Source organism: Solanum tuberosum, unplaced genomic scaffold, assembly GCF_000226075.1.
Source record: "Solanum tuberosum cultivar DM 1-3 516 R44 unplaced genomic scaffold, SolTub_3.0 scf00236, whole genome shotgun sequence".
NCBI classification, from domain to species: Eukaryota; Viridiplantae; Streptophyta; class Magnoliopsida; order Solanales; family Solanaceae; genus Solanum; species Solanum tuberosum.
The window spans coordinates 347751-363048 of NW_006239160.1; the positions used below are offsets into that span (position 1 = coordinate 347751).

Genomic DNA, 15298 nt, shown 5'->3' on the forward strand with positions numbered 1-15298 from the left:
TTAAGTGAACTTTGCAAGAAATAAGCTATTTCGATTTAGGATACTACAACAGCTAGATCACAGTAAATATACAAGGGTTTAGAAACCCTAGGCCAAAACAAGATATGGAGAATCAACGAACTGACTGAATTTCAGGGACATAGTGGAAGAAAGGAACCCACTATTGAAATCCCACATATCTGGTGACGAAATCTACAGAGAAATCCTTTGAATTCGAGGCTGGAACTTGAAGAAAACCTTCTGCGTGTTCTTGAGAGGGCTGGAGCAACACTCTTCTTCTTTTTGTCTAATTTAGATGATTTTTGGAGAATAAAGGTTTTAGGTAGGTTCTGATAAGATTTAGGCTTAAACTGTTAAACCGACATAGTTTAAATGTCCAATGCATAGGGGAAAAGACCAAAATGACCCTGATTTAAAAGTTGACGCCCATCCATGTAGCCACTGACGAACCATCGAAGCGACCACAACCTGTCACGTGGGTCGTGGTTCCGGGCCAGTATCTACTGGTCTCGGGTACTCCCATCTACGGTCCACTTCACGGACCGTGTGAAGGACCATGGACCATGAAGGCCACCATGGCTCTTCACTTGGGGCTGGGGTCTACTGGTTCGACTTGACAGACGAATCCACAAGCCGTGTGAAGTTCCACAGACCATCAAGTGGACCATGGTTCTTCCTTTGAGCCATGGTGGTTGCCCAAGCTGGGTTGGGATGTGAACCACGACCAGGGTTTTAGGTCGTGGTCCTGTTCAGAGCTCGTGAACCCCTCCGTGGTTGTCTTTTTCTATTGTTTAGTCAAAGCTGATTTATGAGGTGTTACACGTAATCAGCTTAGAACAAGCACAAAAAAGGTGCAGAAAGTAGAAATGGAGAGTACGAAATCTATGTGACTCAGCAGAATTGTCAACTCACCTAAATACGAAGTGATGGCAAGAGTCGGTCCTAAACTACCATGTTTGATAAGTACCACATATACTACTCCTTTCTAAGAGAACAAACCTAGATTAGTAGCTAATGTCAACAACATTAAATGTATATTAAGTTTAGATAATCTGATATCATAGTCAAGTCAAATTAAGAGTAAGAAAATGTGTTAGGATTTATGCAGTTTCGATTATTGACAAAGAAAGATGAAACACGTTAGTCAACATGGTCCAAAGGTACATTGTCACGAGCAGTTGAATTCGGGAAAATTTCAAAATAAATAAGGCAAGAGTGCAGAAATCAAGAAATGGATAATGTTAATTTCGTGATAAAACACAAGAAAACAAACAAGTGATGCATTGAAGAGAAATAATCAATGAGTTTGATTTGAAGGAGTCTAAAGAGGCAAGGAGTTTGAATTGAAGAAGGAAAATTGAAAGAACACACATGCAACTAGCACAATGAACTTGGAGAAACTTACCCTTCAAAAGGCAAATTTTTTTTCTCTGTCAACTCTAAGATCCTCTCGTCGATTCTATTCTTAATCACAAATCTCACAATCCTCTCCTCGATTGTATAGTTAGCTGAAGAAATACAAGCACACACATGATTGGTTTATACTTCCCTATTCGATGGATTCTATCTTGGGCTTGCCTTTCCACAGCAGCATTCCACCAAGGATCCTTCAAAAAAACCTAACCAAGTGCAAGGGAGAGTAAAACATCAAGGAAAGTAGTCTGGGTCATTCAACGAAATATTATTAGTTCAAAATGTATCTATTCTTTAGGTGCACGGAGATGAAGTTAAAACATCCAAAACAAAAAAATAGCTTTAACCTGAAGAGATGAAGGAATCCAACATAGATTCAAATCCCTTGGTATTTGACAAGAAATGAAGAATATTCATTGATAAAGAGAGGAAAGGAAATCCTTACGTGTGATGCCACTGTAAGATTTAGGGAAAGACCTCCGGCTTTCAAGCTCATAAGAAATATAATGCAATCTGGATAATTGGTAAATCTTGTAATTGCAGAATCTCTTGTAGTGATAGTCATGGATCCATCTAATTGAACACAACTAATGCCCGACTGCCAAATGCACACAAGAAATGTTTTTTGTTGTGACTACTGATGGAAACAGTAGGGGTAGATGTGAAGGGGATAACGAAGACATGTCTTACCTTCTGTGGAGAATAATGTATCAGATCCAAAAATTATGTGAATTGGCTGAAGACTATTCCCTTTGCAGAACCATCTCTTTTAATCATGAACCTTATATCTTCTCTGTTGATCCAATAAAACAAGCAATGAGAATGCTATTATAAAGGATATAAATAAGATTGAGACCACACCAACGATTTATTATTCGTGAATTAGTTTCCACTAAATTAAGTGGGGGTGGTATTTGATGCAACATTTTCAAATATAAAGCTAAGGTAAGATACGATGTAGTTATAATTGAAAAGTAATTGTTTACCAAAGCTTCTATTTTTGTGCTTGTCTGAAAATTATCAAGACAAATTTTGTTCAACATACTCTAGGACCTAAATCCTTTGATAGTTGCTTTAGTTTTCTGATCATTTTCCATGAAATCCACTATAATTGATTTAAAACATAAAGGACTTGCAAAATACATGTGTGCAAGAATTAACCTGCAATAATCGAAAGAGTTGCACATTTTTATAGGAGAGTCAGTTTAAGTTTCAAATGACAACATAATAGCAATGAATTCATAGAATATTTCTTAGGTTGTCAATAGATGAGGTACGAGAATATAAACCATCAAGTCCACAAGTTTAATGAAAGTCCTTTGAGTGTTATAAGGCATTCCTAAAATCATTTCTAGTAAAGAAAAAAAGAGGTCTTTACTATGGTGCTGGAAAAGAATTTTTAGAAGACATCCTAGATGTATATGTGGAAAACTATGGCCACATTAAGATATGAAATATCCATCATATAGTATACGAAATATTAATGTAGTGTGAGTAGGAAATCCATCAAATTCAATTTTAGTGATGTATCAAGTTTCGTGAGTGAGCTTATTCCTTTATTTTATACTTTCTATTTCTTTTCTTAGGGAAGTGGGAGAGTATGCAACTCACAATTGGATCTTCTACTGGATCGTGACATAAACCACATGGTTGTTCAACACAGACAACATTAGTTGTTCTTCCACTTCTAGCCAAAGAAGAACTTGAGCATTCCACAAGATAAGGATGATTAACTGCCTGTAGTCAGATAAAAGATAAAATCAAACAAATATAAGAAAAGGTTTTCTAGTTATTACTTTTGAGGAAGAATCATTCATAGATCATAGAAAGTCAACTAAATTGCTTGCTTTAGTAAAAGAAGTCTGAACTATTTTTTTAGGCTCAAGGGAGGATATATAAGGTAAAAGCAAGCCAAGAAATTAATGAAGGAATTATTATCTCCAAGTTCTAAAATACTGAAAGATTTAACCCATTAACAACATTAAATATTTCATCTCCATGATGTAGTGATTTTACCACAATTGGTGTTGAAGTATTGAAATATTTCTTCTTAAGAAAAAAAAATTACATTGGATCTGATCCATACTTTGAAGGTTAACAATGAGCCTATAACAAAGAATTTTATTCACGGCGAAAACCAAATACAAGAAGGTACCAATACATTATTAAGAATAATTTAGTTTGAATGCCTGATATCCATACCTATCCCATGCGTGTGAGTAGATTAAAAATGTTAGCATAGTTATTCATCAACATACCCGCTTGAATGTATTTGTACCAAAATACGTCAGGATGAAACAATATAGTGATGAGAAAATGAATAATGCACCGCTTATTTTGACTCTCATTATTTACTTTTTCACAAGGTGAAATAGCTAGTGTCGATTATTTTCCACGAAAAACCGTGTAAGGTGGTCATTATATGGGATTTCCAAGAAAGGAACGTCTGTATGTTTTAAGGATAACTTAACCCATAGCAATTCAATGAAACATATACCATGCAAAATCATTTAATTAAAAGACCAGACAAAAATAATACACAAGAAAAAGACCATGAGCTGTACCATTAAACAAATTCAATAAGAACATCACCATGAGTAGCGAATGGAGAGCAAAAAAAAAAGGCAAAGATTACTTTCAAACAAGCAAGGGTCTAGTTTCATAATTATTGACAAAAATATATTACATACGTATTCAATTGTGCCCGATTTTCATCTCACAGTGATCTGTAGTAGTCTTCTTCTTTAACATCAAAACAATCTTTGCGCAAGGTAACCTGAAGAAGAAAGTAAGTAACATTCTATAGAGGAGAGAAAACAATTAATAACTCTGGCACTTTGTTAATGTGAAAAAAAACTTACGATCCTTGGAGGAAGTCCAAGATCAACAACACTTCCTTTTTTAGTACATCTTAAAATTTTGTGTTTCAACAAAACCATCGCATCTCTACCAAACCCATGATTCCCTTGAAATTGTATGGGTGAGGCAATATACTAGAACATAAGATGTATCAACGTCTCTGTGTCAGCAACAATATTGTTTATCACAAATAACAAAAGGCATCAAAATAAGTATAATTCCACCAGCAAAAGTGTCGCAAAGATTGGTGGTGGCAATGTGGACACTCGAATGAGCTAAAATAAATACAAACACAAAAGGGAGCAAATAAGAGATTTCAAAAAAGTGAAAAATAAAAAGATACTCAAGGAAGAAAGATTTCAACTGTCAGTGAAACAGTAACAACTAATTCTCTGGTGAAATATGAACAAATATAACATAGTAAAATTAAAACAAATCCTCAGCTATATGTTTCTCTATCTAACCAAGTTAGGTGCAAAGATAAAAAAGAATCTTTTAAGTCTACCTATTGTCGAGAGCTCTGCAATCAGAATCTTCGCAGAAGTAGTACGAGTAAGGAATAATTTGCAAGAAACAGACCTATCCAGAAGTAAGGATGTATTTAGTTCTGAGAATGATGAAGATATGAATTATGTTAGCCACAAAAGAACATTAATCACAAAAAAAAAAATACAAGTGCGTACAGCTCTCCTACACGATTCTATTGGGGAGTACCACTTAAGCCCCACTTATAAGAAGATTCTAGCGCAGGAGTAGCTCTTGTAGTGTTGCTGCGTATATTTTTCACACAATGGGCATGTGCAACAAAAGTGCAATCCGTTAGAAAATAGTGGATGAAGGGTTTGTCCAACAAAACCTACAAATGTGAACTTTTAATAGACTACCCTGTGATGGCAGAGTGGTTGGTCATGTTTATACAACCTTACCCCTACCTTGTGAAGGTAGAGAGGTTTATTTAGGTAGACCTTCAGCTTAAGTAAAGCATATCAAGAAAAACCAAATATATGGATCTAGTTATGCAATGATCACCTCATCCAAAATAATACGACTCCAATTCATAGAGTGCAAAACCATGATATTTTTCCTGTACTCAGTCTCCACTATTGATTAGGCAGTGATAATAAAATCATAATCCGCGAACCTACCAATATTTTTCTCCCTGTTGGCACCATGATATACAAGAATTGTGTTGCTTCCTTTTGTGGTGAAACGGTCAATCTCGTTGACCCACTCAATCACAGAGACAACTCAACATATAACAAGGGTTCCTTTCACTGCTGGAAAAATATAAGGGGCAGGTGAGAGCAAACCAGAATCTGAAATTGCTTTCCCTATTTCACGTTTAGCAAGTACAAGAGCTATGGCTTGAACAGTCTTCCCCATCCCCATATCATCAGCAAGAATACCGCCTCTAGCTATTGATTCTTCTTGCTTCAAAGCCCAAGCCAACCACTCTTTCTGGTACCTTAGCAAGGGTATGATCAAATCAGATGGCTGCTCAGCAGTTTAAGTCATAAACTCATTCTGACTATAGAAGTTCAGATAAAGTGAATGGTTTTCTTCCATCCACCTATCATTCTCTTATTTCCATATATGCCACATCAATACATGGTCATTGCCATTTCCTACATCATTCATTACACCATCTTCTTCTACCTGCTCTTCTTTTATTTTAATACTCCATTCGCCATTTTTTCTATTGGATCTCCTTCCTTTTGTTATATTGGGCCAAATTGCTTCCGCAGTTAAATCAGTATCAACAAATCCACTATCTGGGGCTTCATTCAACAAATTATTAGTTCATCTGCATAGATGATTAAACCAATAATCATATAATGTACATAAACTATTCAATGCATATTAATATTGACAAGAAAAATAAATGGTATATGGAATACCGTTGTCGATGCTCCCAACGTAATTAGAATCAAAGGATATAAAAAGAACGACTTCCTCATTTACCTTTATCTACAACATATAGTGGATATAGATATGTATGACACATGTCATCTCAAAGAAATACTTCATCACACACAAAAAAAATGAAAAGGACATTTTTTTACACCAAATTGGCCCACTTGTTTCTAAGGATGGGAACAAACTCGCAATATGCCTATTAGGAAATATCATATTCTCCGATAATACTCACAAACCTTATTTAATGATCTTCCTGTTTTTCCTTTCTATTTATAGAAGTTTTGTCCCCAATACTAGAAAAAGTTTTAAACTTTATATTTTCTTTATACTAGTATTTATCGTCCTCTTTCTTTGTTGTTTAATTTCTTTATGGTTGATGAGTAAAGTCAAACCATCAATCCATTTTGATTGATCTTATATTGGTGTTCGATTCATCTTAAACCTAGCTAATAAGAGAGAAGAGTGTCCATGGTCATATAAGGTGCTCCATACATCTCTTAAAGGGATAATGTGGGACTCTAATCTTAAATAATATCAGCTCAATCAATCAACCCATTTATTCCTTAATAAAAACAAATAGTAAGTGACAAACATTTTCTATTTGTATTATAGTGTTGCGCACACCTTGACTATCTCTCGACACCTGTTATTTCCAATCAATACAAGTACACACTTACCTTGTATTGGATTTTAGTAATCAAAAGCTGACCGATTTTTAAGTTGAGAGTGCTTAAGCCTTAAGCAAGCACTTGCCTTATATTTGATGTTTGTTTTAAGAAAAAAAAATTAATCTATTTACAAGTTTTGAAATATTAGACAACAAGACTATCATGCTACTGGCATATCAATAGGCTTTTAAAGTTATGACTAGCATGCTTCAAATTGATATGTTTTATGTTATTGTTGTTACATATGATTTGAAAAAATGTTTTTAGAACTAAAATGAAAAATTATTTGCAATATTGAAATGCAACGGGCCAGTCGAAATTGAAATATATAGTTGACACTAATTAATTAGAATAACCATCATACTTATTCTATAAGTGGGAAGTTTCATAATTGAAAGTTAGATTACGATTATATCCTTCCAAAGTTAATTGACTATTATAATTGTCACAGCCCGACTCCTCGAGTCACGATGACACCTACTATAACCCACCAGCAAGTAAACCAACCCTTAACTCAGAATGAAAGGTAACGAGTACAAGGGTAGAACTTCAGTAGAAATAAAATTATAACAATAAAACAAGACAGAGGCGAAAGAAAAAATAAACTTTATACATGAAGAGAATCCATCCCAGAACCTGGAAGTCACAAGTGTAGCGCTATCTCAAATGGAAGTACAAGTCCCAAAAGTGGACCACAGACATGTCATCTCAAAGGAAAAAGACTATATAAACATAAATACAGAAGGAGACAGGCTGATCTAAGACGCCAAGTGCTCACCCACATGTCTGATCTCAAAAGCTGCTAAAAATGGCACAAAAAATCACCACTGATAGTTATTACCAAGACCAGCATTACAAAACAGATGTAGAGTGTAGCATGAGTACTAAAATAAATGTACTCAATAGGCATCAATGGCCAAATAAGCAAGAAAGGTAAAGATAATAAGAAAAGATAGAATCTAGACATAATAGAGGTCCAAACGGATATGAAAGAAAGCACATGAGCATACCGAAAGTAAATCTAAGTACATCTAAACTAAACCTAATTGAACCCCATAAGCCTAGAAGATACACTCGGGCAATAATTTGAATAAAACTAAAATGAACCCCCATAAGCCCGATAGGTACACAGAATAACTAAGTCTACTAAGAGAAGAGTACCACGAAGAGAAAGTTGGGCTCCCATCCCAAGTAACCACAATACCCAACAATCTAGTCAACTCCCAGCCCAGCTAGTAAGAGTAAAAGCCAATCTAGGCCACCCAGCCAGTCCACTCCCATCCTAGCTAGCAAGAGTGACCTGGGGCATATCGACCCCGAAGAGGATCGCATATATTAAGGCCAGCCAGTCCACTCCCAAGGGCGTAAGCCACCTAGTTAGTAAGAGTGATCTAGGAGCGTGTTGACTCTAAACAAGATCTCAAATATCAATGCCAAGTCACCAGAACAACGTCCACTCACAAAGAATCAATAGAAGGCTTCAAGCCTAGAAGAATCCAATCCCAAGTCGCCGCAAAAGCACAAAACCTATGGTAACACATCACAGCCACAAAAATAAAGGGAGAGGACAGAAGATCTATAAAGCTATTAAATCACCTAAATAAGGCTCATACTATCAAACTCAAGTCTGTTACTCTAATCTATAAGGATCTAGTTTATCTGAAATGACGTCGAAGACAAAAAAATGTTACAAGGATAAAAAAATCTAAGTTAACACTAGCCTAATCCTAGACTAAGGTCGACCATTCTCATTACCGATAAAAGGTGCTATTAATACACAACAACACGCAACAACACACATAAATCCCAACTAACACGGTACTAAACCCGGAACAATGTCGAACAATCCTACAACATTGTATCTAGGAAGAGAAATAATAATAACTAGGTACCCACCCCCAATTCACTCTACTCAGCTTGCATTTATGTATTCAATCTCAATCTGAATAGAAAGGAACTTGTATCCTACCTGTAGATCGACCGCCCGTGCTCCAAATTTCACGGCCAGAGTCTTTCCTTTCTGAACGGACTCTGAAAGTTTCCACGCTATCAAACATAGAATCACAACGTCAATACGGCTGTTGATACGCTCAAATTACACCTCCCTAAACAAGTATAATCGATCATTGTCAAATAAAGAACCCAATTTGTAGGTTGGGGTCGATCCCACGAGGAACATGGTCTAGACTTAAGCTTACTCACTATTATATCTGTTTAGTCAAACTATTTCCAAAGCAATTAAACTAAATGGGGGGGGGGGTTGTAAGCAAATAACATATTGTTGATTATAAGTAACAAGTAGAAAAGACAAGATTCAACTTTGTTATTATCAATATTAGAGAGAAACTAGGCGTATGTGTTCCCCATGAGCTCTTAACGCAGTAATCCTAATAATAGTATTCCTTTCCTAGTGTTTTACATGCAAAGTTGGTAAGTTATGTATCCCTAAGTGATTGGTCCTCCAAATAGGAAATTTCACTATGCAACTTGGTCCGGCTACGAGTGTATGCTTTACTAACCCTTACCTTTACCTCAGATTAGACATCACATCAATGTATGGCTAAGTTTTCACCCTTGCACCAATTGACATTAGACTATTAGATAGCATCCACTAAATCTCTATTATTAATTCTTTTCTTATTAACTACCTCCTTGGTCCAGCAAGTAGCAACAAGACAAGTTCTAACGTTTGCAACCGTTAAAAAGACTTCTAAATAAAAGAATTAATAATACATGCATAAACACTATTCAAGAATTACTTAATTATTATTCATACTTTATTAATTGATCATGGCTCCCACAACCCTAGTTGTGGATTCAGCTACTCATGCTTGAAAGATCAGAATTCATGTTTGAGTAAAGAGAATTCATGAACTTACAAGATAAATTGCTGAAAAACCGAATCTTCAATTGAGAAACACAATTAAACTTAAATAAAAGGAAATCCGGAAATCAAATTGCTAATTTACAAGTTGATTCCCGAAAACCAGAGAACTAAGAGATAATAACAATGTCTAACCCCTAAAAATGAGGTTTACACTTTTATTTATAGAAAAACATGTCCTAAACAAAAAGGAAACGAAATAAGGAAATAAACTTCTGGACGCGGCTTCGACGACGAACTTGACCTACGGTCCAAAGGTCCCCTTACATATCTCCATACTTAGACTTTTTCATCAGGTACTAGATTCAAGTTTCTGAATCAATCGAGGATGTGCAGGACGGCCCGTGGGTCGACCTATCGTCCATCAGTTGCATCCGTAGTTCCACACTTGGTCAAACTTCCCTGGTGCTCCATCTACACCGTCCTTCGACGGTCCATAGGACCCTTCCGTGGGGGACTCCTTCTGCAGATTTTCAGCTTTCATCTCACTCAACCACGTCCAAGCCTATCTCCTGCAAACATAACATATAAACATTATTTCTAATACAATATAGCCCTAGTCACACACAAATTCTAAGTGAAATGCATCAAAAATACCATAAACTCACGGTTTATCAGTTGTTTAAACACCAAAAACATAAGATGGAATCGGACAAAGTTTGGAGTCAAATGGAAGTTATGGTACCCGCGTCAGAATTCTGGAATTGACTCCACCAAGAGGTCCTAATCAGTTCCATGAAATTATTTCCAAAAAGAAATGTAATACAGGGATCGTAACAGCCACAACCAATCAACATGAAAAAAGAAATAATTAAGCTCAAAAAGAGAATAATAACAGAAAGGTTAAATGATAATTCACCTCAAACAAGAGTCTCCCAACCACTTTCGAAAACTCCACAACGTAGTCACGATAATTTCGTACGTGTGGGACTTCGAATCACTCAATTCCAAACTTAAACGAGGGACAAATTGCTTCTTGAAGTCTAAAAGAATGGTTGACATCACGACTGGATTTTAAATAAGACCAGTCCAATCTATTCTTCATGAACGTGGACCTTGAGAACGCGACCAAGAGAGAACCGACACTCTGCAACAGCCGCGGGGAATCCCCCGAATGCAGGCCATCATGTACACGGCGACCAGGCTGCCTAGCCTCCGTGAACGGAACCCAAGGCCCGCGAACGCAAAGGTCATATTGTTCTTCAGTAGCTGATGCATATGAGCTGGTTTTTGGCAAGTTGGAAATCTCAGTTAGGATGTTCTGAATTTGTTCGGAACCCATGCACGCAAGCGATATATGCAACCCTACAAACTTTGATATTTTGGACTCAATAGAACATCATAAATTCCAATACAAGGTCATCTCTATAAAAAGAGGGTCCCACTCCCGAACTTTATTTTAAGCCAAAATCTAGAATGGGACTCAGAATTAGCTCAGAAACCTCATGATTCATACAAAGTGTCATTCTAGACTAAACTTAACATTACGAAGTTAACTCTATTGATGAAATTTTCATCAAAACCTGTTTACTCAAAATATTGATCAAAGTCAAACTTAGGCCTTAACTTGAAAGTTAAAATGTCTAATCGCACAGACTCACGCTAAAAGCCTTGGGAGTCGTACTGACCATGATACTAGACTAAAATAACCCTTCTGGAGATGATGGAATCGGCAGAAGTGGATTCAGAAGTCATCTTCTTGAACTCGTGATTAAAAATGACCATTCAAGGTTCAAAAGCTCCAAAACACTAAAACTTGCATAAAAATCAAACGAACGATCAGGTAATCAGTGTCTGCAAGTCGTAAATGTCTTGGGATCTCTATAGGAATGCTCTGAACGATGAATAAAATACTTAAACTAAGAAATGACGTGGTCATTACAATAATCTCTTATTAAATATTAATATTTAGTGTATCTAATTTGGGTTAGTAAAACATAAACAGAAAAAATGAACTAGAAAGACAGAAAAAATATCATGTATTTAGGTTAATAAAACATTAACAGAAAAAAATTTGATATGTTGGGTTCAGAAGGAAAAAAAATATATGTTATCTCCTGTATTTAAGTTAATAAAACATAAACAGAAAAAATGAACTAGAAAGACAGATAATAAACAATTTGAATTCACAGAACGCACTATCTATCCTAAAGAAATTTAATATCACAACCCAAGCCTACACCCTGGACGTATCCAACACTCGAGAACCATTGTTGGTCCTCAAGCGAACCCTCATCCTGGCTAACTTCAACCGGAAGACGAACTCAAGCATACATAATGCTTAAAACTGAATTAAATACGTTAAGTTCAATAGCTCAACTCATAAGGTCTGGAAATACTTAAAGTTTGTAAAACAACTCAAGGAAAGTAAATACTGAAAGACTCCTCAACTATAACAATCTATGAAGCCTCTACTATTAAATAGGGATATCAAGACAAGACCTACGACATCTCAAAACTACTAAATTGAAAGTAATGTGAAGTCCACCAGAATAAAAGGAGGCTCAACGAAAGCCAACTGAAATGTAGAGTGATCTAAAAAAAGTGCATGTTAATAATTTTGAACATATGTATTTGCATCATAAGAGGATACATGTCAAATGACATCAGTACATTGAATGTACGAGTATGCAATGAGAGCTGCAAACGTAGATAACTGAACTTAAAAGACTGGAATAGAACTCACCTCAACTAAACTCATTATAAAAGCAGTAACAAAAGAGTTACATGTTTAAAGCTTCATAAATAATAGATATCAACTCAAAAATGTATATAAAAATACAATAAAATACTTTTAACTCTTATTTGGGATATTCTCTAACCGACAACCATCACTATGAGCAACATGATGATACAACATCTCGTCCACACTGTCAGAACTATCATATACCTTGCCGGAGTATAGAACACCTCAACTAAATGGGTCCACTAAGCTATGCCTAAAGGCACTAAGGATTCATCTAAAACGTATGATCGTTTACCCATGTTAGTTACACGGTTTATAAGGAATGTGACTTGTCTGAACTTATTCCCGTATCGGTGCTCAATACTACTCCCAATAAATATATACTCGTGCTCAAATGTATAAAACATGTTCTTTCTCTAGTTTGAGATAATTGCTCATACTATCCTCTTAAAAGAGGTAACTGGTCTAAAATATATGTGAACTCATAAGCTCATTTAAAAATAAAAGTTTATATGTTCTCAAAATAATACTCTTTCTTTATATAAAAATGAAACATTTGGGAATAGTCAGTTCCCTTAAACATTACTCAAAAATGTCTCTTTAAACTTTCCTCAAAAATTCAGTTTTAAACACAAATATTGGCGTTAAAAGATTCTCAAGATTTTTACCTCGAAATAGGGTTCATGCTGAAATATAGACATAAACGAATCAACTAAGGCATCTCAATAACAATATAGAAACTCAATACTCAGAACTCAACAATACTACTCATCTCAAGAATACTCAATTCATAGGGTTCATGCTAAAATATAGACATGAACAAATCAACTCAAGAATCTCCATGCGTAACATATAGCAACTCAATAATTAGGAATAGAATTTCAAAAGGATAGGAACTCAAGAACTCAAAATCAACTCACCAAAAGCTTTTGAACTTTTCGCTTAAACTCACTTTAGTTTGGAATGTAATTAAGACATGTGATTAGGAAATGTACGATCTATCAAGGATTAATGGAGCCTTTAGGGGCTAGTACAAAGAAGGGAATGTATTCACGATTCAAAGGAACATATTCGGAAAGAAACACGGAAAGAAAAAGGAACAAGCGACCCTGGTGCACTGGTGGCGCATAGCCCAGGGCCCGAAGTTCAGAAGTTGGGCCTTGGCGCACTGTTGGTGCGTCGTCCTTGGGCTCGAACTATTGAATTCATGCCTTGGTGCTATGGTGGCGCGCCACCCCAGGCCCCTACCCGTAAATTCCAACAATTTTTTATACTCAAATTAAGGTCCTAACTTGTCTAGAATTAGGGTATTTCTTCTAAACTCTTCTTTATTGTCAAACCCAACATGAATTCATAGAAATTTCATACAGTACCTTTCAAAAATCACAAGTCATACTCAAGATCTTCAACTCAAGAAACTCAAAACTTCCATTGTTAAAGAATGAAACTAAAATCAAGAACTACTCAAGAATCTCTAAATATAATGATTTCATGGATGAATTAGAAGTATGGCATGAGGAAGAACAAGTCCAACACTATGAGAAGACCTACATACGTGGAAAGAACAAAGGTTCTTGGTGAAAATTGATGGAACCTTAAAGAATGCTTGAAACCTAGCTTTTCTTCTCTAAATATCAAGGCCTGGCGCCCTGCGCCAGCAGTGCCGCCAAGCCTAACTTCAGATGTTCAGGGTCTGGCGCCCTATTCGAGCAGTGCGCCAAGTATTGTTGGGTTGATTTTTTTTCTTTGTTTTATCCTACACGTGTTCCTTTAAGTTGTGTCCATGTTTTCCTTCCTCGTATTAACTCTTATAGGCTCCATTTACTTTTGAAAAATCCCTACATATCCTAATTATATGCCCTAATGCACATTCAAAATTAAATTGATTTTAAAAGGAAAGTTCAAGAGTTTTATGGATTTATTATAGAGAGTTCTTTTTAACCAACAACGATCTTAGGCTAAGTATCCCAAAGTAATATCCACTTAATTGAGGTGTTCTATACCCAGTAATGTACAGGACAATTATGGCAGTGTGGGCGAGACGTTGCATCATCACATAACTCTTTTGATGGCTGTCAGTTAAAGAATCTCCCAAATAAGAGTAAAGAATAAATTAATGTATTTTTATATGCATACTTGAGTTGATATTAATTTATTAACCTTTGAACGTTTCATCTTTTATTATTTCTTTTGTATCCAGTTAAGATGAGGTGACTATTCTTCCAGTCATATAAGTTCAGTTATCTATGCATTATGTTTTCTTTACATACTCATACATTCAACGTACTAATGTCATTCGACATGCATCTTATTATGATGCAGATACAGGTGTTCAGAGTCATCAACAGGTGCTTCGTTGAGATTACTTGCACTCCGATTAGCTTTGGTGTGCCTCCTTGCTTTCCATAGGATTTCACATTTATTTTCTTGTTATTATTGAGTTTTCATGGGTCTTGTACTGACATCTATCCTAGTATTAGAGATTTCATAGAGTTAGAGTTTATGAGTCTCTCAATATGTTCCCTTCTGTTTTGAGATCTTGAAACTATTACTTATACTTTATTAAGTATTTCCAGACATTTATTGAGTTGAGTTTAAATTGACAATACTGAGTTTAGTTATGCATTTAAAGTTCCCTATTTCCTTAAGTAAGTCTTCCGCTAAGCAGTCAGTCATGCCAAGGGTTCGTTTGGAGACCAGCAATGGTTCTCAAGTGTCGGCCATGTCCAGGGTGTAGAAGGAGAGGAAGAAGGAGACAGAAAAGAAGTAGGAGGTGAAGAAGGGGAGGAGAAGGAGGAGAATAAGAAGAAGGAGAAGAAGGAGCAGAAGGACAAGAAGGAGGAGAAGAAGAAGAAGAAGAAGAAGAAGAAG

General features: G+C 35.9%; 1 pseudogene; it reads right to left on the reverse strand.

Moving 5' to 3' along the window:
- Nucleotides 1-1401: 1401 nt before the first annotated feature.
- Nucleotides 1402-15298, reverse strand: part of LOC102592713 (uncharacterized) — a 15513-nt pseudogene continuing 1616 nt past the window's right edge.